Genomic DNA, 26,233 nt, shown 5'->3' on the forward strand with positions numbered 1-26,233 from the left:
AAACATTCGCAAGTAAATCTATTTGAGCAAAAGTGTATGCTATATGACACATCATGAACAATGCAGCTTCCACAGTGAGATGTGTGTTATTTATTCATTTATCTTGGGGGGAAAACTGCAAGGGCAGAGAGCACATATAGAGGGATGTAGAGACGAGTGGGATTGGGGTACATGATGTGAAATTCACAAGGAAACAAAATGTTTTAATAAAGAATAGTTCATCAGTGGGTTTTCCTATTCATTCATTTTTAAGTATTTAATATTAAATGGATAAAATTATACGTGGAAAATTTATTTTATTGTCCTGAAAAATAATTATAAAGTTGCATGAATGACAAAATATAGCCTATTATTTTCATCCCATTGTCACATTCTTCCTGCTGTTTATTCTAAGGATCTTTATGATTCCTATGCTTCATACCTCCGGCTTATTGTGAACCAAATGGTCTTCTAGATCCATCACCTTTCTTTCCAGATTTAGCAGTTTCAGCAGCAGCAGAAATGGTTGAATTTCAGTGTCCTACTATTTAACCTGAAACGACCATTTCTTATATCTCATGAATAGCTTCTGTTCTTTTTTATTGGTTATTTTATTTAATTACATTTCAAATGTTGTCCCCTCCTTTCCAGTCCCCCCCTGCAAACATCCTCACCCCATCTCTCTCTCTCCCCCATCCCCTTTGCCTCTATGAGGGTGCTCCCCCACCCACTCCTGCCTCACCACCCTAGCATTCCCTTATGCTGGGATAATAAGCCTCTACAGGATCAAGGGCCTCTCCCCCCACTGAAGCCAGAAAAGGCAGTCCTCTGCTACATATGTAGCTGGAGCCATGGATCCCTCCATATATACTCTTTGGTTGGCTGGGGACTCCAATGGAAGAGTTAGAGGAAGGACTGAAGGATCCTCTGTTCTTATAACATTCAAATACAGTTCACTTTCATTCATGAAGAATCCATTCTTTAATGAAATATGTACTCATAGCATTTTCTAATAATATCTCTTAGGCTTGACTTATAATTATCTTAACTATACATTGCCTTAGCAACTGTATTAAGAGTCATTAAGAGCACTATAACTTTTCTGTATATAATAGAAAACCATATTTAGACTGATCAAGATTGTCACAGTCACTTGTTTTATTTCTTTCCTCTGTATTTGAAGTTCAAATTCTATTTTTCTAGTTCAACAGTATCACAACATTACAAAATTGTTGCTGCGCCCTTGACTATCTTATAAATGTTTTATAGAACGAGAAACAGTCCTGTAACAGTCCTGAGGACAGTTTCTTTATTTTCAGCAAGACCATGTGTTATCTGCTTTTCCTAATGCTAGCAGAAAGGGTCTTGTATGGAACATGGATAATCTTCACATTGACATTAGGGTGGTAGGTCACAAGAGGAATGCTGCTAACGGTGGTTATAGGATGGTAAGGATCACAGTAAGGAGAAAATCTTGCTGTAGTCACTGTTGTCACCTCATATGCCACTACTGCTACTCAAGGCACAAAGCCTGCAAAACCTGCACTCTGGTCTTAACATGGACTTTTAGAAGAGGAGGCCTTATATAGTAGTGAGATTTTTTTGTCCCTATATGGGTACTGAAACTACTAGTGTAGCAAATGGTCTCACAAGAAACAAGATAGAAATTAAACATAGGCCTTAACAGTTGTTAGTTCTTACAATAGTTGATTATGAGTTAGAGTGATCATTCAAAGTGATGAAAACTATTAGGCAATTCCATGTTTTGTGGTTTTTTGTTTGTTTTTGTTTTTTGGGTTTTTTTTTTTTTTTTGCCATAATGCAGTTCTATTTCAGGTAGTTACCTCAATGCAAAAGTGAATTGAGTATGAGTGTGATTAGGCTGTGATATCTGACATCACATATATAATCTTGATCAATTCAGTTTATTTGGCTGACTAAGAAAGGATATCCTTCCTCCCTTACCACCCTATGCATGGTCCTCCTGAAGCTACACACTCAGTATTCTTTTCTATGGAAGAGGACTAGCCTTTGGCCGAATGCACACAGGTACTTGAACTGTCCTGGTAGTATCTCCTAGCAAGCTCAAGATAAGAGTTAAGTAGCAGGGGGAAGGTTTTACAAAGTCTGCACTGTGCTTCGCTTTAAAGTCAAGTGGTTTACAGGGTATTTATGGATGCAGAAAATGTAGATTTGGTATAAGGTAAGTGACATCGAATAAGACTTCTAACTTAAAACAAGAAATATTCCAGAGAAGACAGAGGGAAGTTCTGGAGTAATTGTCCCCGAGGATAGCAGAACTTTGACCTGTGTGCCTTCTATGCAAAGTGCATGACTGGAGAAGGTAAATGGAACAAAACAACCTTAAACTCATTGGTAGTAAAGTATGGTGTAGTCTGAATGTATGTTATGCAAAACTCATATATGTGAGACTTAATTTATAATGTGTTAGTATTTTAGAAGGTGTCTAGGATGTAGGGGTGGCACCCTTAGGCCTGTTTAGTACTCTCTGAAGAAGGCCCTAGGATGTTAGTCATACACACACCTCTATCACATGAGAACACACAGAAGGCACTATGTGTGCTCATTTGCTATGTACTGAATTCTCTGAATATGTCTTACTGGATCACCTGCCATTATAAGATAGAATATATGTTACAAATTACCTGCTATAAAGTAGTTAGAGAAAAAAATATATGAATGAAGAGGAAACAGATATCTTCCAACCTTTTTGGAACCCAGTTGAGAAGGGAAGCAAAATCTTAAGGTAGCAGCAGCTGTTTGATGTTTCTTTTTTCTTTTTTTTTTCCCGGAGCTGGGGACCGAACCCAGGGCCTTGCGCTTGCTAGGCAAGCGCTCTACCACTGAGCTAAATCTCCAACCCCCTGTTTGATGTTTCTAAATACAGGTGAACATCTGAGATAGCCACATGAAAGCCCTTTAGAGACATGATCAAGGTATGCATATTTAGCTAAAATGGAGCTGGGTTCTGTGGAATGCTGGGATTGTGAAGAAGGGGTGACATATTAGTGAACTGTTCAGGCAGATACCAGCTCCCAATAAATAAGCGGCACTCCTGAGCACCATATAGTCACTATTAAGGTTTAAGTCTAAAATGTCACTCAAATACTCATGTTTTAAACTCTTGGACTTTAGCTTGCCATGCTATTTTGGAAAATGGTTAAATTTTTAGGAAATATTTCTTAGATTGAGCACTGTGGTGTACCTTTGAAGATTATACTTGCTTTATGCCTTAGTCAACCTCTCTCTCTCTCTCTCTCTCTCTCTCTCTCTCTCTCTCTCTCTCTCAGTCTTTCTCTCTCAATCTTTCTCTCTTTCATTCTTTCTTTTTCTCTCTCTCAATCTCTTTCTCTCAATCTCTCTGTCTCTCCCCTCCCTCCCTCTCTCCCCTCTCTCCCTCAAGTGAAACGATTTCTGGCACACATTTCTGTTGCCATGTTTTGCCTTAGCATAGAATTAGAATTGTAAACCCAAATGACCATGCATTAAACTTTTCTTATAAACGCCAAAGTAAATTCTTCCTCTCTATTACAGTAAATCTTTTCATTCCAGGTCATAGGTCATGATCATAGGCCACCAAAGGGCTAAGATTTCTGTGATGTCTTATCGAATATACTGGTCATACAAGCATAACAATGAGATAGGCACAATGAGATAGGCACAATAATACAGTGACAGCCCAGTTTATGGTAATATTGATAAGGCTACTAGTAATCACTCATAATACTGGGTGAATGTCATCAGACTCTTATCCCATATACTACTCTCTTCCTGTGCCTGAGATGCATGTGGCTGCACTGAGTGGTAGCATAGGAAGTAGAAGGCTGACTGAGAGTAGAACTCTAGTGATACAATTTTCGTGATGTATCACCTACCTGAGCAGGAACTTTTCAGAGACTTTGAAGTCACCCATAATCCTGGAAGTAACTCTCATTCATGCTCCAATAAGTATCCCCAGTAAACTCATTTATTCACTGAGCTTATGTCAGCAATTACAAACATAAGCTTCGTTTCAATTTACCCCTTGGGAAGTAAGATCATTACAATTAGAGAATAGGAATCATATTAGAATTTAAGATCAGTTATGAAAAACATTACTTTTTAATTAATACATTGTGTTTAGTACTGAAAACTACTTTCAAAATACTGAATACACATTGTCCATTATTTTGTGTAGTTATTTGGCTGCTAGCTACTTATGATTATCAGTTAATTCCATGTGACTAATGAGTGTAATTGTTCTTATTTACAAATAGATCCTCAACACCTTAAAACAAAAAGAACAATAGCTGCCATACCAAAATTTAACAGACTTGGCCCCATAATATACAAAACAGAAATTTATTGTTTCATAGTTTTGGTTTTAAGGATTCTGAAACAAAGGTGTTAACAGAGTTTGTTGCCTGAAACTTTCTTTGTTCTGATCTTAGCTCTAGTAATTTGCCAGAATTGTTGGTATTGTTTGGCTTTTATTTACATAATTGCCATTACTTTCATTAGAATCACAAAGAGTTCTTCCCATGACTCTATATGCCCATCTTATGGATACATCACTTACATAGGACTTACATAGGAGCCAATTTTAGTTCAACATGACATTATCTTGACTAATTATGACTGCAATAAATGTATTTCCCAAGAACACATTAGAGATACAGTGGATTAGCACATCAACATATCTCTTTTTAAGGAGGTGACATAATTCAGGTCAAACTATCCACATCTGAAATATTTCATTGGTACCATTAAATGTCAGGTCTTGTGCACGTATATTATTTACATCACTAAATCAATTCCCACATAAAATATTAATCTTATGTTTCATAGTAGAGAATAAGGTCTCAATAAATTTGTGTAATTTTTCTAAGCAATTTAGCTAATAAGCAAATATATATGTGTCTGTCTCCAAGATACTCGATTATTTGGAAATATAAAGATTTGGCGACTCTATATATTTAATTACTATATATACATACACACACATATACATATATATATTTTTTTTACATTCCAGATTTTATTCCCCTCCTGGTCCACACACCCCCTGAGGGTTCCACATCCCATACCTCCTCCATGCCCCCCCACTCCACTCCCCTCACCACTGTCTACACAAGGATGTCCCCACCCCACTCACCCCAACAGACCTCTGAACTTCCTGGGGCCTCCAGTCTCTTGAGGGTTAGGTGCATCTTCTTTGACTGAACCCAGATCTGGGAGTCCTCTGCTGTATATGTGTTGGAGCCAATTTTAGTTCAACATGACATTATCTTGACTAATTATGACTACAATAAATGTGGTGTATGATGGCTGGTTGGTGATCCAGTGTTTAAGAGATCTCAGGGAGTCCAGGTTAATTGAGACTGTTGGTCCTCCTACAGGGTTGCTCTCCTCCTCAGCTTCCTCCAGCTTTTCCCTAATTCAACCAGAGGGGTCAGCAGCTTCTGTTCGGTGGTTGAGTTCACATATCTGCATGTGACTCTTTCAGCTGCTTATTGGGTCTTTGAGAGGGCAGTCATGATAGGTCCCTTTTGGTGAATGCCCCATAGAGTTGGTAATGGTGTCTGGTCTTGGCACCTCCCCTTGAGCTGGAACACACTTTGGGCCTGTCACTGAACCTTCTTTTCCTCAGTCTCTTCTCCATTTTCATCCCTGCAGTTCTTTCAGACAGGAACGATTATGGGTCAGAGCTTTGGCTGTGGGATAGTTCTGCTGGAGGTGGAACTTCAACAAGTTCCCTCTCCCCACTGTGGGGCCTTTCATTTAGGGTCTCCCTCATTGAGTCCTGAGATTCGTTCACTTCTCAGGTCTCTGATATACTACAGCGGGTCTTCCCAATCTCCTTCCTCCTAAGGTTGTCTGTTTCCATTCTTTCTGATAGCCCTCGGGGCTTCAGTCCTTTTCCCCCATCCAATACCAAATCATGTTCCCCTCTCCCCGACCCCCATCCCCTTTCCCTCCTTCCATCTCTTCCTTATTGTGGTTGCTTTCTTCTCCCTCCCAAGTGGAACTGAGAGGTGTCCTCACTTGAGCCCTTTAGCTTGTTTATCTTTTTGAGTTCTATGAACTGTATCTTGGGTATTGTGTACTTTCCTTTCCCTTCTTTTCCTTTCCTTTCCTTTCCTTTCCTTTCCTTTCCTTCCCTTTCCTTCCCTTTCCTCCTCCTCCTCCTTTTCCTCCTTCTTTTTCTTATTTTTTCCTAATATCTACTTATTAGTGAGTATATACCATGCATGTCCTTTTGGGTATGAGTTACCTCACTCAGGATGATATTTTCTAGTTCCATTCATTTGCCCGCAAAACTCAGGATATCCTCATTCTTAATAGCTAAGTAGTAGTCCATTGTGTAAATGAACCACATTTTCTGTATCCATTCTTCTGTCATGGGACATGTGGGTTGTTTTCAGTATCTGGATATCACAAATAAGGCTGCTATAAACATTGTGGAACATGTGCCCCTGTGGCATGGTGAGGCATCTTTGGGGTGTATTTCCAAGAGTGGTATTTCTGGATCTTTAAGTAGGTCTATTTTCACTTTTCTGAGGAACCTCCAAATTGATTTCCAGAGTGGTTGTACCAGTTTGCAATCCCACCAGCAAGGGAGGAGTGTTTCTCTTCCTCCACATCCTCACCAACATGTGTTGTTACCTGAGGTTTTGATCTTAACCATTCTGACTGGTTAAAGGTGGAATCTCAGGGTGGTTTTGATTTGCATTTCCCTGATCACTAAGGACTTTGAACATTTCTTTAGGTGTTTCTCAACCATTCAAGATTTCTCTATTGTGAATTCTCAGTTTAGCTCTATACCCCATTTTTTGATTGGGTTGTTTGGTTTTTAGGTAGTAATCTTATTGAGTTCTTTGTATATTTTGGATATTAGCCCTCTATCAGATGTGGAGTTACTGAAGATTTTTTCTCAATCTCTAGGATGCCAATTTGTCTCATTGACTATGTCCTTTGCCTTACAGAAACTTTCCAGTTTCATGAGGTCCCATTTATCAATTCTAGATCTCAGAGAGTAAGCCATTGGAGTTCTGGTAAGGAAACTTCCCCCTGTGCCATTGAGTTCAAGGCTCTACACCCTAAAATAAATGAATATACCTTCTTTTTAGCACCTCATGGTAACTTCTTCAAAATTGATCATATAATTTGGTCACAAATCAACCATCACCCAATATAAGAAGGCTAAAATAATCCCATGTACCCTATCAGACCACCATGGCCTAAAGCTGGTTTTCAATAGCAGCAAAAGCAACAGAAAACCCACATACATGTGGAAACTGAACAACTCTCTACTCAATGATAATTTGGTCCATGATGAAATAAAGAGAAAAATTAAAGACTTCCTAGAATTTAATGAAAATGTTGACACATTTTACTCAAACCTATGGGACACAATGAAAGCAGTGCTAAGAGGAAAATTCATAGCACTAAGTGCCCTGGTAAAGAAACTAGAGAGATCTTACACTAGAAACTTAACAGCATACCTGAGAGCTCTAGAACAAAAAGAAGCAAACTCCCCAAGAAGACTAGACAGCAGGAAATAGTCAAACTCAGGGCTGAAATCAACTAAATAGAAATAAAGAACAATCCAAAGAATCAGCAAAACCAAAAGCTGGTTCTTTGAGAGAATCAACACGATAGATAAACCCCTAGCCAAACTAACTAAAGGGCCCAGAGACAGTATCCAAATTAACAAAATCAGAAATGAAAAGGGAGACATAACAACAGAAATGGACGAAATTCAAAAATCATCAGATCGTAGTACAAAAGCCTATATTCAACAAAACTGGAAAATCTAGATGAAATGGATGGTTTCCTAGACAGATACTACATACCAAAGTTAAATCAACTTTCTAAACAATCCATAAGGAACTAGAAGAAGTCGTTAAAAACATCCCAATTTAAAAAAAGCCCTGGGACAAATGTATTTAATTCTTAGAATTCTACCAGACCTTCTAAGAAGACCTGATACCGATATTCCTCAAACTATTCCATGAAAGAGAAAGAGAAGGAACAATACCTAATTCATTCTATGAAGCCAGAATTACTCTGATACCTAAACCACACAAGGAGCCTACCAAAAAAGAGAACATCAGACCAATCTCGCTTATGAATATTGATGCAAAAATACTCAATACAATCATTGCAATCCGAATCCAAGAACACATCAAAACCATCCTTCCCCAAGAACAAGTAGGCTTCATCCCAGGGATTCAAGACTGGTTCAATATATGAAAAGGCATTAACATAATCCAACATATAAACAAACTCAAAGAAAAAATCACATGATCATCTCCTTAGATGCAGAAAAAGCATTTGACAAAATACAACACCCCTTTGGGTTAGAAGTATTGAAGAGATCAGGAATTCAAGGCCCATACCTAAACATAATGAAAGCAATTTGCTACAAACAAACATCCAATATCAAATTAAAGTGAGAGATACTTGAAGCAATCACATGGATGCCCACTCTCCCCTTTTATATTCAATATAGTACTTGAAGTACTTGCTAGAACAATAAGAAAATGAAACGAGATCGAGGCGATACAAATTGGCAAAGAAGAATTAAAGGTATCACTATTTGCAGATGATATGATTGTATACATAAGTGACCCCCCAAAATTCTACCAGAGATATTCTCCACCTGATAAACAACTTCAGCAGTGGCCAGATATAAAATTAACTATCAGAGCCTTCCTTTATACAGATGATAAACAGGCTGAGAAAGAAATTGGGGAAAAATTCCTTTCGCAATAGCCACAAGTAATATTAAATATATTGAAAGACCTTTATGATAAGAACTTTAAGTCTCTGAAGAAAGAAACTGAAGATCTCAGAAAATGGAGAGATCTCCCATGCTCATGGATTGGCAGAATTAACATAGTAAAAATGGCCATCCTACCAAAGGCAATCTACAGATTCAATGCAATCCCCATCAAAATCCCAACACAATTCTTCAAAGACATGGAAAAAGCAATTCTCAAATTCATCTGGAAAGGCAAAAAGAAAAAAAAAACAGAATAGCAAAAACAATTCCCAACAATAAAAGAACAGCCGTGGGAATCACCATCACTGACCTCAAGCTCTACTGCAGAGAAATAGTGATAGAAACTGCATGGTATTGGTACAGAGACAGACAGGTTGATCAATGGAATAAAATTGAAGACCCAGAAATAAAATCACACACTTATGCACACTTAATCTTTGACAAAGAAGACAAAAATATACAATGGAAAAAAATCTTCAATAAAGGTGCTGGTCTAACTGGCTGTCTGTCTGTATGTAGAAAAATGAAAATAGACCCATATTTGTCACTATGCACAAAGCTCAAGTCCAAGTGGATCAAGGACCTCAACATAAAACCAGATACACTGAATCTAATAGAAGAGAAAGTGGGACTCAAAATATTGTTGAGACAGAGTCTCACTGTGTTGCCTAGTTGGTCTGAAACTCACTATGTAGAGACCAGACTGGCATTGAGCTGGCAGAGGCCTACTTGTAGCCTTTGCCTCTGAAATGCTGGATTAAAAGGCAAACATCACTGTGATCAGCAAATTTTAAACATTTTATTCTGTGAAAAATACATGAAAATTACATTTCATTCAGTGTACAAATTTTAACTTCAGTGCAAACTCTTGGCTTGTTTTCCCAAAGAGCTACAGTAGAAAATGAAAATAAAAATAGTTTTATTTTAAATCATAGATTTCTCTCTCATACAATCTATTCCAACCCCCTTTACTTTCCATCCTCTCCTCCCAGCTCTCTCCTCTTCTCCAGATCCACTTCCCTTCTGTTTCTCTTCAGAAAGGAAAAGACCTCCAAGAGACAACAGACAAATGGACAAAATAAGATACAATAAGACAAAAGGCAAAAGCCCCCATATTGTGGCTAGACAAGGCAACCTGATAGGAGGAAAAGTCCCAAGAGCAGGCAAGAGTCACTGCCATACCTTCTCCCACTGTTAGGAGTCCAACAAAACAACATGCTAATAGCCATAGCATATATGCAGACGAACTTGTCTAGAACTGTGCATGCTCTCTATTGCCACTTCAGCCTCTTTGAGCCCCTGTGAGCCCTACTTAGTCGATTCAGTGGGCCATATTTTCCTGGTGTCCTCAATTCACTCTAACTCCTATAATCTTTCCTCCCTCTATTCTGTGGGGTTCCTCAAGTTCTGAGGGTAGGGATCCAGTGGAGACCTGAAATTTAGCAATGCATACTCTCTGCACCAGCTCCCATATGCTGCTAGAGAAAGTCTCTCTGATAATCAATGGCCAAGGCACCAATCTTTATTTTATTTTTATTGAATTTATTTCTTTATTTACATTTCAAATGTCATTCCCTTTCCTGGTTTCCTGTCCATAAGCACGCTATCCCCTCCCCTTCCCCCATAATTGTGTTTCTTCCCATACACCCTCCCTTGCTGCCTCCTCTTGGCATTCCCCTGCACTGGGGGTCCAACCTTGGTAGGACCAAGAGCTTCCCCCTCCACTTGTGCCCCAACAGGGCTATTCTCTGCTACCTATGCAGTTGGAGCCCTGGATCAGTCCATGTATAGTCTTTGGGTAGTGGTTTAGTCCCTGTAAGCTCTGGTTGCTTGGCATTGTTGATCTTCTGGGGTTTCAAGACCTTTCAGCTCTTTCAATCCTTCCTTTAATTCCCCCAAGGGGGTCCTGTTCTCATGAGGGGCAGGCTCTGAATGGCTGTTCCTTCAGTCTCTGCACTAAACTTTGCTTTCATATCCTCTTCTATGGATATTTTTGTTCCCCCTTCTAAGAAGGAGTAGAATCATCTGCACTTTGCTCATCCTTCTTCTTGAGCTTCCTGTCCTGTATGGATTGCATCTTGGGTAATTTGAGCTTTTTGTCTAATGTCCACTTATCAATGAGTGCATACCATGTGTGTTTTTCTGTGATTGGGTTACCACACTCAGGATGATATTTTCTAGTTCATTCCATTTGCCTATGAATTTCATGAAGTCATTGTTTTTGATGTACCACTTTTTAAAAAATTCATTCCTCTGTTGAAGGACATCTGGGTTCTTTCAAGCTTCTGGCTATTATAAATATAAGGCTGCTGAGAACAAAGTGGAGCATGTATTTTTGTTGCATGCTGGAGCATCTTTTGGGTATACGTCCAGGAGAGGTATAGCTGGGTCCAATTTGTGAGGAAACTCCAGACTGATTTCCAGAGTGCTTGTACCAGTTTGCAGTCCCACCAACGATGGAGGAGTGTTCCTCTTTTTCCACATCCTCGCCAGCATCTGTTGTCACTTGAGTTTTTGATTTTAGACATTTTGACTAGTGGCAGGTAGAATCTCAGGGTTGTTTTGATTTGTATTTCCCTGATGACTCAAGATGTTGAACATTTCTTTAGGAGCTTCTTTGCAATTCCATATTCCTCAGCTGAAAAATGTTTGTTTAGCTCTGTACCCCATTTTTAATAGGGTTATTTGGCTATCTGGAGTCTAACTTCTTGAGTTCTTTGTATATTTTGGAGATTAGCTCTCTATCAGATGTAAGATTGGTAAAGATCTTTTCCCAATCTATTAGATGCCATTTTGTCCTGAGGACACTGTCCTTTGATTTACAGAAGCTTTGCAGTTTTATGAGGTCCCATTTGTCTATTCTTGGTCTTAGAGCATAAGCCATTGGTGTTTTGTTCAGGAAATTTTCCCCAGTGTCCATGTGTTCAAAACTCTTCCCCACTTTTTTTTCTATTAGTTTGAGTGTATCTGGTTTTATGTGGAGGTCCTTGATCCACTTGGACTTGAGCTTTGTATAAGGCTATAGGAATGGATTGACTTGCATTCTTCTACATGCTGACCTCCAGTTGATCCAGCAACATTTGTGGAAAATGCTATCTTTTTTCCATTGGATCTTTTTAGCTCCTTTGTCAAAGATCAAGTGACCATAGGTATGTGGGTTCATTTGTGGGTCTTCAATTCTATTCCATCTATCTGCCTGTCTCTGTACCAGTACCATGCAGTTTTATGACTATTGCTCTGTAATACTGCTTGAGGTCAGGGATGTTGATTCTCCTAGAAGTTCTTTTATTATTGAGGATAGTTTTCACTATTATGCATTTTTTGTTATTACAAATGAATTTTCAAATTGCTCTTTCTAACTCTATGAAGAATAGAGTTGGAATTTTGATGGGTATTTCACTGAATCTGTAGATTGCTTTTGGTAAAATGGCCATTTTTACTATATTAATCCTGACCATCCATGAGCATGGTAGCTATATCCATCTTCTGAGATTTTCAATGTCTTTCTTCTGAGACTTGAAGTACTTGTCATACTGAACTTTCACTTGCTTTCTTAGAGGAAGGCCATTGATTTTTTTTTTTTGCATTAATTTTATACCCAGCCACTTTGCTGAAGTTGTTTATCAGTTTGAACAGTTCTCTGGTGTAACTTTTGGGGTCAATTAAGTATACTATCATATCATCTGCAAATAGTGATATTTTGACTCCTTCCCTTCCAATTTGTATCAATTTGACCTCCTTTCATTGTCTGATTGCTCTGGCTAGGACTTCAAGTACTATATTGACTAAGTAGGGAGAGTTGGGCAGCCTTTTCTTGTCCCTAATCTTAGTGGGATTGCTTCAAGTTTCTCTCCATTTAGTTTAATGTTAGCTACTGGTTTGCCGTATATTGCTTTTTACTATGTTTAGGTATGGGCCTTGAATTCCTGTTCTTTCCAGGACTTTTATCATGAAGGGTTGTTGAATTTTGTCAAATGCTTTCTTAGCATCTAATGAAATGATCATGTTTTTATCTTTGAGTTTGTTTGATGGATTTCCATATATTAAGCCATCCCTGAATCCTTGGGATGAAGCCTACTTGATCATGATGGATGATTGTTTTGATGTGTTCTTGGATTCAGTTTGCAAGTATTTTATTGATGGGGGAGGAGGAGCGGATCAGGGCTTATAGACAGGAAATTTGGAAAGGGAATAACATTTAAAGTGTAAATAAAAATATATATCTAATAAAAACAATAACATTTCAAAAAAAAGAAATTTGAAGTGTATCACTGTTCTTCAAGGCTGAGGTAGAATTTGGCCAAAGTTATTTTAGCTAAGGTATGATAAAACAACAAGAAAAGTGCCTGTTTAGACCAGTTGTTCTCATCCTTCTTAAAGCTGTGACCCTTATTAAAGTATCAACAGTTCCTCATGTGGTGGTGCACCACACACCCCCAACCACAAAATTATTTTCATTGCTACTTCACAACTGTAATCTTGCTATGGCTATAAATCATAATGTAATTTCCAATATGTAGGATATCTGATAGCTAACTACTATGAAATGGTCATTTGATACCCAAAGGTTTCAAGACCCACAGGTTGGGAAACACTGACCTTGTAACTTGTAATTTGTATCTCCATGTGAATCCCATTGTTGTCACAGGATTAAGGGATAGAGAACAATTGTTATCTTACCCAAAGGCACATGTGACAAAGGCTTGGTTGCCAGCCTGTGCTGTTTTGAAACCTTTTAGAAGTGAAGTCTTGTAGAAGTGGCTGATCACTGTGGCTGTACCCTTGAAGATGTGGGAACCAACAACTGCCTTAGGTATGCTGTGTTCTCCATGCTCCTGAGGCATTGTAAGTGAGTAGGATTTTAGAACATTCCCATTATGCATTTCTTGCAGTGACAGATGCCCAAAGGTAACTGGTTCAAATGTCCACAGGCTGAACCCTCCAAACTTGAGCTGAAATAAACCTTTCTTCTCTTTGATTAACTTAGGAACTTTTTGAATGCTTAGAAATCTAATATGGACCATCTGGAACCCTGGTGCACTGAAGCTCCCGGAAGGGGCGGCACAGGTCTTCCTGGTTGCTGCTGCTGCAGAGAGCCCGTGGGGAGCACCCCACAAGCGAACCAGAGCCTCGGGACCACAGGTAAGACCAAATTTTCTGCTGCAAGAAAGCTGCCTGGTGAGCTTGGGACACAGGAAAGCAGAATTTCTCTAGGACCGGGCACGTTCTGTGTTTACCGGAAGTCCCACACCCGCGGATCCCGGCCCGCAGCAGCTCTCTGCTCCCAGACCCGGTGAGAGAGAGACCCAACCGCCTGGTCAGGTGGGCACTCCTGAGGCTGCAGAGCGGAAGAGACCACCAACTCTGCTCACCCCTGCCCACATCCCTGGCCCAAGAGCAAACTGTATAAGGCCTCTGGGCTCCCGTGGGGAAGGGCCCAGGAGCGGCAGGACCCCTGTGCCTGAGACACCGCCGGAACCTGAAAGAAACAGACCGGATAAACAGTTCTCTGCACCCAAATCCCGTGGGAGGGAGAGCTAAACCTTCAGAGAGGCAGACAAGCCTGGGAAACCAGAAGTGACTGCTCCCTGCACACACATCTCGGACGCCAGAGGAAAAAGCCAAAGACCATCTGGAACCCTGGTGCACTGAAGTTCCCGGAAGGGGCGGCACAGGTCTTCCTGGTTGCTGCCACTGCAGAGAGCCCGTGGGCAGCACCCCACGAGCGAACCTGAGCCTCGGGACCACAGGTAAGACCAAATTTTCTGCTGCAAGAAAGCTGCCTGGTGAACTCAAGACACAGGCCCACAGGAACAGCTGAAGACCTGTAGAGAGGAAAAACTACACGCCAGAAAGCAGAACACTCTGTCCCCATAACTGACTGAAAGAGAGGAAAACAGGTCTACAGCACTCCTGTCACACAGGCTTATAGGACAGTCTAGCCACTGTCAGAAATAGCAGAACAAAGTAACACTAGAGATAATCTGATGGCGAGAGGCAAGCGCAGGAACCCAAGCAACAGAAACCAAGACTACATGCCATCATCGGAGCCCAATTCTCCCACCAAAACAAACATGGAATATCCAAACACACCAGAAAAGCAAGATCTAGTTACAAAATCATATTTGATCATGATGCTGGAGGACTTCAAGAAAGACATGAACACACTTAGGGAAGCACAGGAAAACATTAATAAACAAGTAAAAGCCTACAGAGAGGAATCGCAAAAATCCCTGAAAGAATTCCAGGAAAACACAATCAAACAGTTGAAGGAATTAAAAATGGAAATAGAAGCAATCAAGAAAGAACACATGGAAACAACCCTGGATATAGAAAACCAAAAGAAGAGACAAGGAGCTGTAGATACAAGCCTCACCAACGGAATTCAAGAGATGGAAGAGAGAATCTCAGGAGCAGAAGATTCCATAGAAATCATTGACTCAACTGTCAAAGATAATGTAAAGCGGAAAAAGCTACTGGTCCAAAACATACAGGAAATCCAGGACTCAATGAGAAGATCAAACCTAAGGATAATAGGTATAGAAGAGAGTGAAGACTCCCAGCTCAAAGGACCAGTAAATATCTTCAACAAAATCATAGAAGAAAACTTCCCTAACCTAAAAAAAGAGATACCCATAGACATACAAGAAGCCTACAGAACTCCAAATAGATTGGACCAGAAAAGAAACACCTCCCGTCACATAATTGTCAAAACACCAAACGCACAAAATAAAGAAAGAATATTAAAAGCCGTAAGGGAAAAAGGTCAAGTAACATATAAAGGGAGACCTATCAGAATCACACCAGACTTCTCGCCAGAAACTATGAAGGCCAGAAGATCCTGGACTGATGTCATACGGACCCTAAGAGAACACAAATGCCAGCCCAGGTTACTGTATCCAGCAAAACTCTCAATTAACATTGATGGAGAAACCAAGATATTCCATGACAAAACCAAATTTACACAATATCTTTCTACAAATCCAGCACTACAAAGGATAATAAATGGTAAAGCCCAACATAAGGAGGCAAGCTATACCCTAGAAGAAGCAAGAAACTAATCGTCTTGGCAACAAAACAAAGAGAATGAAAGCACACAAACATAACCTCACATCCAAATATGAATATAACGGGAAGCAATAATCACTATTCCTTAATATCTCTCAATATCAATGGCCTCAACTCCCCAATAAAAAGACATAGATTAACAAACTGGATACGCAATGAGGACCCTGCATTCTGCTGCCTACAGGAAACACACCTCAGAGACAAAGACAGACACTACCTCAGAGTGAAAGGCTGGAAAACAACTTTCCAAGCAAATGGTCAGAAGAAGCAAGCTGGAGTAGCCATTCTAATACCAAATAAAATCAATTTCCAACTAAAAGTCATCAAAAAAGATAAGGAAGGACACTTCATATTCATCAAAGGAAAAATCCACCAAGATGAACTCTCAATCCTAAATATCTATGCCCCAAATACAAGGGCACCTACATACGTAAAAGAAACCTTACTAAAGCTCAAAACACACATTGCACCTCACACAATAATAGTGGGAGACTTCAACACCCCACTCTCATCAATGGACAGATCATGGAAACAGAAATTAAACAGTGATGTCGACAGACTAAGAGAAGTCATGAGCCAAATGGACTTAACGGATATTTATAGAACATTCTATCCTAAAGCAAAAGGATATACCTTCTTCTCAGCTCCTCATGGTACTTTCTCCAAAATTGACCATATAATTGGTCAAAAAACGGGCCTCAACAGGTACAGAAAGATAGAGATAATCCCATGCATGCTATCGGACCACCACGGCCTAAAACTGGTCTTCAATAACAATAAGGGAAGAATGCCCACATATACATAGAAATTGAACAATGCTCTACTCAATGATAACCTGGTCAAGGAAGAAATAAAGAAAGAAATTAAAAACTTTTTAGAATTTAATGAAAATGAAGATACAACATACCCAAACTTATGGGACACAATGAAAGCTGTGCTAAGAGGAAAACTCATAGCGCTGAGTGCCTGCAGAAAGAAACAGGAAAGAGCATATGTCAGCAGCTTGACAGCACACCTAAAAGCTCTAGAACAAAAAGAAGCAAATACACCCAGGAGGAGTAGAAGGCAGGAAATAATCAAACTCAGAGCTGAAATCAACCAAGTAGAAACAAAAAGGACCATAGAAAGAATCAACAGAACCAAAAGTTGGTTCTTTGAGAAAATCAACAAGATAGATAAACCCTTAGCCAGACTAACGAGAGGACACAGAGAGTGCGTCCAAATTAACAAAATTAGAAATGAAAAGGGAGACATAACTACAGATTCAGAGGAAATTCAAAAAATCATCAGATCTTACTATAAAAACCTATATTCAACAAAATTTGAAAATCTTCAGGAAATGGACAATTTCCTAGACAGATACCAGGTATCAAAGTTAAATCAGGAACAGATAAACCAGTTAAACAACCCCATAACTCCTAAGGAAATAGAAGCAGTCATTAAAGGTCTTCCAACCAAAAAGAGCCCAGGTCCAGACGGGTTTAGTGCAGAATTCTATCAAACCTTCATAGAAGACCTCATACCAATATTATCCAAACTATTCCACAAAATTGAAACAGATGGAGCACTACCGAATTCCTTCTACGAAGCCACAATTACTCTTATACCTAAACCACACAAAGACACAACAAAGAAAGAGAACTTCAGACCAATTTCCCTTATGAATATCGACGCAAAAATACTCAATAAAACTCTGGCAAACCGAATTCAAGAGCACATCAAAACAATCATCCACCATGATCAAGTAGGCTTCATCCCAGGCATGCAGGGATGGTTTAATATACGGAAAACCATCAACGTGATCCATCATATAAACAAACTGAAAGAACAAAACCACATGATCATTTCATTAGATGCTGAGAAAGCATTTGACAAAATTCAACACCCCTTCATGATAAAAGTCCTGGAAAGAATAGGAATTCAAGGCCCATACCTAAACATAGTAAAAGCCATATACAGCAAACCAGTTGCTAACATTAAACTAAATGGAGAGAAACTCGAAGCAATCCCACTAAAATCAGGGACTAGACAAGGCTGCCCACTCTCTCCCTACTTATTCAATATATTTCTTGAAGTTCTAGCCAGAGCAATCAGACAACAAAAGGAGATCAAGGGGATACAGATCGGAAAAGAAGAAGTCAAAATATCACTATTTGCAGATGACATGATAGTATATTTAAGTGATCCCAAAAGTTCCACCAGAGAACTACTAAAGCTGATAAACAACTTCAGCAAAGTGGCTGGGTATAAAATTAACTCAAATAAATCAGTTGCCTTCCTCTATACAAGAGAGAAACAAGCCGAGAAAGATATTAGGGAAACGACACCCTTCATAATAGACCCAAATAATATAAAGTACCTCGGTGTGACTTTAACCAAGCAAGTAAAAGATCTGTACAATAAGAACTTCAAGACACTGAGGAAAGAAATTGAAGAAGACCTCAGAAGATGGAAAGATCTCCCATGCTCATGGATTGGCAGGATTAATATAGTAAAAATGGCCATTTTACCAAAAGCAATCTACAGATTCAATGCAATCCCCATCAAAATACCAATCCAATTCTTCAAAGAGTTAGACAGAACAATTTGCAAATTCATCTGGAATAACAAAAAACCCAGGATAGCTAAAGCTATCCTCAACAATAAAAGGACTTCAGGGGGAATCACTATCCCTGAACTCAAGCAGTATTACAGAGCAATAGTGATCAAAACTGCATGGTATTGGTACAGAGACAGACAGATAGACCAATGGAATAGAATTGAAGACCCAGAAATGAACCCACACACCTATGGTCACTTGATTTTTGACAAAGGAGCCAAAACCATCCAATGGAAAAAAGATAGCATTTTCAGCAAATGGTGCTGGTTCAACTGGAGGGCAACATGTAGAAGAATGCAGATCGATCCATGCTTATCACCCTGTACAAAGCTTAAGTCCAAGTGGATCAAGGACCTCCACATCAAACCAGACACACTCAAACTAATAGAAGAAAAACTAGGGAAGCATCTGGAACACATGGGCACTGGAAAAAATTTCCTGAACAAAACACCAATGGCTTATGCTCTAAGATCAAGAATCGACAAATGGGATCTCATAAAACTGCAAAGCTTCTGTAAGGCAAAGGACACGGTGGTTAGGACAAAACGGCAACCAACAGATTGGGAAAAGATCTTTACCAATCCTACAACAGATAGAGGCCTTATATCCAAAATATACAAAGAACTCAAGAAGTTAGACCGCAGGGAAACAAATAACCCTATTAAAAAATGGGCTTCAGAGCTAAACAAAGAATTCACAGCTGAGGAATGCCGAATGGCTGAGAAACACCTAAAGAAATGTTCAACATCTTTAGTCATAAGGGAAATGCAAATCAAAACAACCCTGAGATTTCACCTCACACCAGTGCGATTGGCTAAGATCAAAAACTCAGGTGACAGCAGATGCTGGCGAGGATGTGGAGAAAGAGGAACACTCCTCCATTGTTGGTGGGATTGCAGACTGGTAAAACCATTCTGGAAATCAGTCTGGAGGTTCCTCAGAAAATTGGACATTGAACTGCCTGAGGATCCAGCTATACCTCTCTTGGGCATATACCCAAAAGATGCCTCAACATATAAAAGAGACACGTGCTCCACTATGTTCATCGCAGCCTTATTTATAATAGCCAGAAGATGGAAAGAACCCAGATGCCCTTCAACAGAGGAATGGATACAGAAAATGTGGTACATCTACACAATGGAATATTACTCAGCTATCAAAAACAACGAGTCTATGAAATTCGTAGGCAAATGGTTGGAACTGGAAAATATCATCCTGAGTGAGCTAACCCAATCACAGAAAGACATACATGGTATGCACTCATTGATAAGTGGCTATTAGCCCAAATGCTTGAATTACCCTAGATCCCTAGAACAAACGAAACTCAAGATGGATGATCAAAATGTGAATGCTTCACTCCTTCTTTAAATGAGGAAAAAGAATACCCTTGGCTGGGAAGGGAGAGGCAAAGATTAAAACAGAGACTGAAGGAACACCCATTCAGAGCCTGCCCCACAGGTGGCCCATACATATACAGCCACCCAATTGGACAAGATGGATGAAGCAAAGAAGTGCAGACCGACAGGAGCCGGATGTAGATCGCTCCTGAGAGACACAGCCAGAATACAGCAAATACAGAGGCGAATGCCAGCAGCAAACCACTGAGCTGAGAATAGGTCCCCCGTTGAAGGAATCAGAGAAAGAACTGGAAGAGCTTGAAGGGGCTCGAGACCCCAAAAGTACAACAATGTCAAGCAACCAGAGCTTCCAGGGACTAAGCCACTACCTAAAGACTATATATGGACTGACCCTGGACTCTGACCCCATAGGTAGCAATGAATATCCTAGTAAGAGCACCAGTGGAAGGGGAAGCCCTGGGTCCTGCTAAGACTGAACCCCCAGTGAACTAGACTATGGGGGGAGGGCGGCAATGGGGGGAGGGTTGGGAGGGGAACACCCATAAGGAAGGGGAGGGGGGAGGGGGATTTTGCCCGGAAACCGGGAAAGGGAATAACACTTGAAATGTATATAAGAAATACTCAAGTTAATAAAAAAATAAATAAATAAAAAAAAAATTAAAAAAAAAGAAAAAAAAAAAAGAAATCTAATATGACCATTTCACCCTGGCATGTTGTTGGTGCATCAGAAGTCTCAGTGAAAAGATAAACTAGCATGGGTGGATGATATCCCTGGGAGTTCTGCACTTTTCTGAAGGGAAATGGAGGAGTGGGTGGGCAAAGAAGAGGGAAGTGAAAATGTGACCAGGAAGAGAGAATAAGAGAGAGTAATTAATAAAAGATAAAAAATAAAAAAGGGCCAGTACTACCCACCTTTGACCACATCCCTGGCCCAAGAGAAAACTGTATAGGGCCTCTGGAAACAGGATGGAAAGATCTCCCATGCTCATGGATTGGCAGGATTAATATAGTAAAAATGGCCATTTTACCAAAACCGATCTACAGATTCAATGCAATCCCCATCAAAATTCCAACCCAATTGTTCATAGAGTTAGGCAGAGCAATTTTCAAATTCATCTGGAATAACAAAAAAAAAAAGCCCAGGACAGCTAAAACTATCTTCAACAATAAAAGGACTTCCAGGGGAATCACTATCCCTTAACTCAAGCAGTATTACAGAGTAATAGTGATAGAAACTGTGTGGTATTGGTACAGAGACAGACAGATAGACCAGTGGAATAGAATTGAAGACCCAGAAATGAACCCACACACCTATGGGCACTTGATTTTTGACAAAGGAGCCAAAACCATCCAATGGAAAATAGATAGCATTTTCAGCAAATGGTGCTGGTTCAACTGGAGGTCAACATGTAGAAGAATGCAGATCAATCCATGCTTATCACCCTGTACAAAGCTTAAGTCCAAGTGGAACAAGGACCTCCACATCAAACCAGATACACTCAAACTAATAGACAAAAAAGTGGAGAGGAATCTCGGACACATGGGCACTGGAGAAAATTTCCTGAACAAAACACCAACGGCTTATGCTCTAAGATCAAGAATCGACAAATGGGATCTCATAAAACTGCAAAGCTTCTGTAAAGCAAAGGACACTGTTAGGGCAAAATGGCAAACCAACATATTGGGAAAAGATCTTTACAAATCCTACAACTGATAGAAGGCTCATATCCAAAATATACAAAGAACCCACGGAGTTAGACTGCAGGGAGACAAATAACCCTATTTAAAAAAATGGGGTTAGAGCTAAACAAAGAATTCACAGCTGAGGAATGCCGAATGACTGAGAAGCACCTAAAGCAATGTTCAACATCTTTAGTCATTAGGGAAATGCAAAGCAAAACAACCCTGAGATTTCACCTCACACCAGTGAGAATGGCTAAGATCAAAAACTCAGGTGACAGCAGATGCTGGCGAAGATGTGGAGAAAGAGGAACACTCTTCCATTGTTGGTGGGATTGCAGACTGGTACAATCATCCTAGAAATCAGTCTGGAGGTTCCTCAGAAAATTGGACATTGAACTACCTGAGGACCCAGCTATACCTCTCCTGGACATATACCCAAAAGGTGCCCCAACATATAACAAAGACACGTGCTCCACTATGTTCATCGCAGCCTTATTTATAATAGCCAGAAGCTGGAAAGAACCCAGATGCCCTTCAACAGAGGAATGGATACAGAAAATGTGGTACATCTCCACAATGGAATATTACTCAGCTATCAAAAACAATGACTTTATGAAATTCATAGGCAAAGGGATGGAACTGGAAAATATCCTGAATGAGGTAACCCAATCACAGAAAAACACACATGGTATGCACTCATTGATAAGTGAATATTAGCTCAAATGCTCGAATTACCCTAGATGTACAGGACACATGAAACTCAAGGATAACCAAAATGCGAATGCTTCACTCCTTCTTAAAAGGGGAACAAGAATATCCTTGGGAGGGAATAAGGAGGCAAAGTTTAGGACAGAGACTGAAGGAACACCCATTCAGAGCCTGCCCCACATGTGGCCCATACATATACAGCCACCAAACTAGATAAGATGGATGAAGCAAAGAAGTGCAGGCTGACAGGAATCAGATATAGATCTCTCCTGAGAGACACAGCAAATACATAGGTGAATGCCAGCAGCAAACCACTGAACTGAGAACGGGACCCCCGTTGAAGGAATCAGAGAGAGGACTGGAAGAGCCTGAAGGGGCTCGAGACCCCATATGTACAACAATGCCAAGCAACCAGAGCTTCCAGGGACTAAGCCACTACCTAAAGACTATACATGGACTGACCCTGGACTCTGACCTCATAGGTAGCAATGAATATCCTAGTAAGAGCACCAGTGGAAGGGGAAGCCCTGGGTCCTGCCAAGACTGAACCTCCAGTGAACGTGATTATTGGGGGGAAGGCAGTAATGGGGGGAGGATGAGGAGAGGAACACCCATATAGAAGCGGAGGGGGAGGGGTTAGAGGGATGTTGTTCTGGAAACCGGGAAAGGGAATAATCATTGAAATGTAAATAAGAAATACCCAAGTTAATATAGATGGAGGCAAAATATAAAAAAGGCTTGGCTAACAAAGCAACATAAAAAATAATTTTATAGAGTATTTTTGCATCAATATTCATAAGGGAAAATGTTCTGAAGTTCTGTTTCTTTTTTGGGTCTCTGTGTGGTTTAGGTATAAGTGTAATTGTGGCTTCATAGAAGGAATTTGGTAGTGCCCAGTCTGTTTCTATATGGTGGAATAGTTTGGACAGTATGGGTATGAGGTCTTCTATGAAGGTCTGATAGAATTCTGCACTAAACCCATCTGGTCTTGGGCTCTTTTTGATTGGGAGACTTTTAATAACTGTTTCTATTTCCTTAGGAGTTATGGGGTTCTTTAGATGATTTATCTGTTCCTGATTTAACTTTGGTTCCTGGTATTTTTCTAGAAAATTGTCCATTTCCTCTAGATTTCCCAGTTTTGTTCAATATAGGATTTTGTAGTAGGATCTGATTATTCTTTGAATTTCCTCAGATTCTATTGTTATGTCTCCTTTTTCATTTCTGATTTTGTTCATTTGGACACACTCTCTGTGCCCTCTGGCTAAGGGTTTATCTATCTTGTTGATTTTCTCAAAGAATTAGCTCTTGGTTTCGTTGATTCTTTTGTATGTTCCTTTTTGTTTCTACTTGGTTGATTTCAGCCCTGAGTTTGATTATTTCCTGCCTTCTACTCTTCTTGGGTGTATTTACTTCTTTTCGTTCTAGAGCTTTTAGGGGGGCTGTCAAGCTGTTGATGTATGCTCTCTCCTGTTTCCATTTGCAGGCAATTTGAGCTATGAGTTTTCCTCTTAGCACAGCTTTCATTGTGTCCCATAAATTTGGATATGTTGTACCTTCATTTTCATTAAATTGTAAGAGGTCTTTAATTTCTTTCTTTACTTCTTCCTTGACCAAGTTATCATTGAGTAGAGCCTTGTCCAAGTTCTATGTATATGTGGGTGTTCTTTCATTATTGTTGTCATTGAAGACCAGCCTTAGTCTGTGGTGATCTGATAGGATGCATGGGATTATATCTATCCTCCTGTATCTTTTAAGGTCTGCTTTGTGACCGATTATATGGTCAATTTTGGAGAAGTCCCATGAACTGCTGAGAAAAAGGTATATCCTTTTGTTTTAAGATGGAATGTTCTATAAATATCTGTTAAATCCATTTGGTTCATAGCTTCTGGTAGTTTCTCTATGTCTCTGTTCAATTTCTGTTTCTGTCACCTGTCCATTGATGAGAGCGGGGTGTTGAAATCTCCTACTATTATCGTGTGAGTTGCAATGTGTGTTTTGAGCTTTAATAAGGTTTCATTTATGTATGTAGGTACCCTTGCACTTGAGCATAGATATTTAGGATTGAGAGTTCATCTTGGTGGATTTTTCCTTTGATGAATATGTAGTGTCCTTCTTTATCTTTTTTGTGATTTTTGGTTGAATGTCAATTTTGTTCAATATTAGAATGGCAAGTCCAGCTTGTTTCTTTGGGTCATTTGCTTGGAAAGTTGTTTTCCAGGCTTTTACTCTGAGGTAGTGTCTGTCTTTGTCTCTGAGGTGTGTTTCCTGTATGCAGAAAAATGCTGGGTCTTCTTTTCATATCCAGTGTGTTAGTCTATGTCTTTTTATTGGGAAATATTAAGGAATAGTGATTGCTGCTTCCTGTCATTTTCATATTTAGAGGAGGGATTATGTTTGTGTGTCTCTCTTCTTTTGGTTTTGTTACAAGGATATTACTTTCTTGCTTTTTCTTGGGTGAAGTTTCCTTCCTTGCGTTGGGCTTTTCCATCTATTATACTTTGTAGGGCTGGATTTGTAGAAAGGTATTATGTAAATTTGGTTTTGTCATGGAATATCTTGGTTTCTCCCTCTATGTTAATTGAGAGTTTTTCTGGATACAGTAACCTGGGTTGGCATTTGTGTTCTCTTAGGGTCTATATGACATCAGTCCAGGATCTTCTGGATTTCATAGTCTGCAGTGAGAAGTCTGGTGTAATTCTGATAGTTCTGCCATTATGTGTCACTTGACCTTTTTCCCTTACTGCTTTTAATATTCTTTCTTTGTTTTGTGTATTTGGTGTTTTGACTATTATGTGACAGGAGGAATTTCTTTTCTGGCCTAATCTATTTGGAGTTCTGTAGGCTTCTTGTATGTTTATGGGCATCTCTTTCTTTAGGTTAGGGAAGTTTCCTTCTATAATTTTGTTGACTATATTTACTGACCCTTTAAGTTGGGAGGCTTCACTCTCTTCTATACCTATTATCCTTAGGTTTGATGTTTTCCCTGTGTCCTTGATTTCCTGGATATTTTGGGCTAGGAGCTTTTTTGTTTTACATTATCGTTGATGGTTGTGTTGATGTTTTCTATGGTATCTTCTGCCTCTGAGATTCTCTCTTCTATCTCTTGTATTCTGTTGGTGATACTTGCATCTATGACTCCTGATCTCTTCCTTAGGTTTTTTTTTATCTCCAAGGTTGTCTCCCTTTGTGCTTTCTTTATTGTTTCTATTTTCATTTTTAAATCCTGGATGGTTTTGTTCAATTCTTTCACCTGTTTGGTTGTGTTTTCCTGTAATTCTTTCAGGGATTTTTGTGTTTCCTCTTTAAGTGCTTCTACCTGTTTACTTGTGTTGTCCTGCATTTCTTTAAGGGAATTATTTATATCCTTAAAGTTCTCCATCATTATCATAAACTGTGAGTTTCAATCTAAAGCTTGCTTTTTAGGTTTGTTTGAATATCCAGTATTTTCTTTGGTGGGATTACTGGGCTCTGATGGTGTCAAGTTGTCTCGGTTTTCATTGCTGAGGTTCCTGTGCTTACCTCTTGCCATCAACTTGCCTTTGGTGTTAGCTTGTCTTGCTGTTTCTGACAGTGGCTCGACCCTCCTGTAGGCCTCTTTGTCAGCACACATGTAGAACTGTTTTCCTGTTTTCTTTCAGCACTTTCTGGGAGCAGGTGCTCTTCTCTCAGGTGCTCCTGGTGACTATCTTTTAGCTCTCTGCGCCAGTAGGAATCAGATGGGTTCTTCCCCTTACTGCTTTTAGGTCCTTGCACCCAGGGGGCACAGCTGGCACTAGACAATTTCCTCTTTGGTTGGGAATGTGGGCAGAGGGTAGTCTCCCCTGATTTCTCAGGAGTGCCTGCACTTCTGAGGGTCCAACTCTCTCCCCAACAGGATTTGGGTGTAGGGAGCTGTATGACTGGTTCAGTTCAGTTCAGTTCTGGGCACAGAGCAGAACCACAGGTCTCAGGATAGTCTGCACTTCTGGCACCAGTCTTTTAAGTATAGCAGAATATCATTGGGAATCATTCCACTGATTTTTTTTTTTTTTTTGTCAATTGTGATTTTGA

General features: G+C 39.7%; 1 pseudogene; it reads left to right on the forward strand.

Annotated features, from left to right (window-relative positions):
* Nucleotides 1-1,355: 1,355 nt before the first annotated feature.
* Nucleotides 1,356-26,233, forward strand: part of Srsf10-ps1 (serine and arginine rich splicing factor 10, pseudogene 1) — a 56,107-nt pseudogene continuing 31,229 nt past the window's right edge.

Source organism: Rattus norvegicus, chromosome X, assembly GCF_021556685.1.
Source record: "Rattus norvegicus strain SHRSP/BbbUtx chromosome X, alternate assembly SHRSP_T2T, whole genome shotgun sequence".
NCBI lineage: Eukaryota > Metazoa > Chordata > Mammalia > Rodentia > Muridae > Rattus > Rattus norvegicus.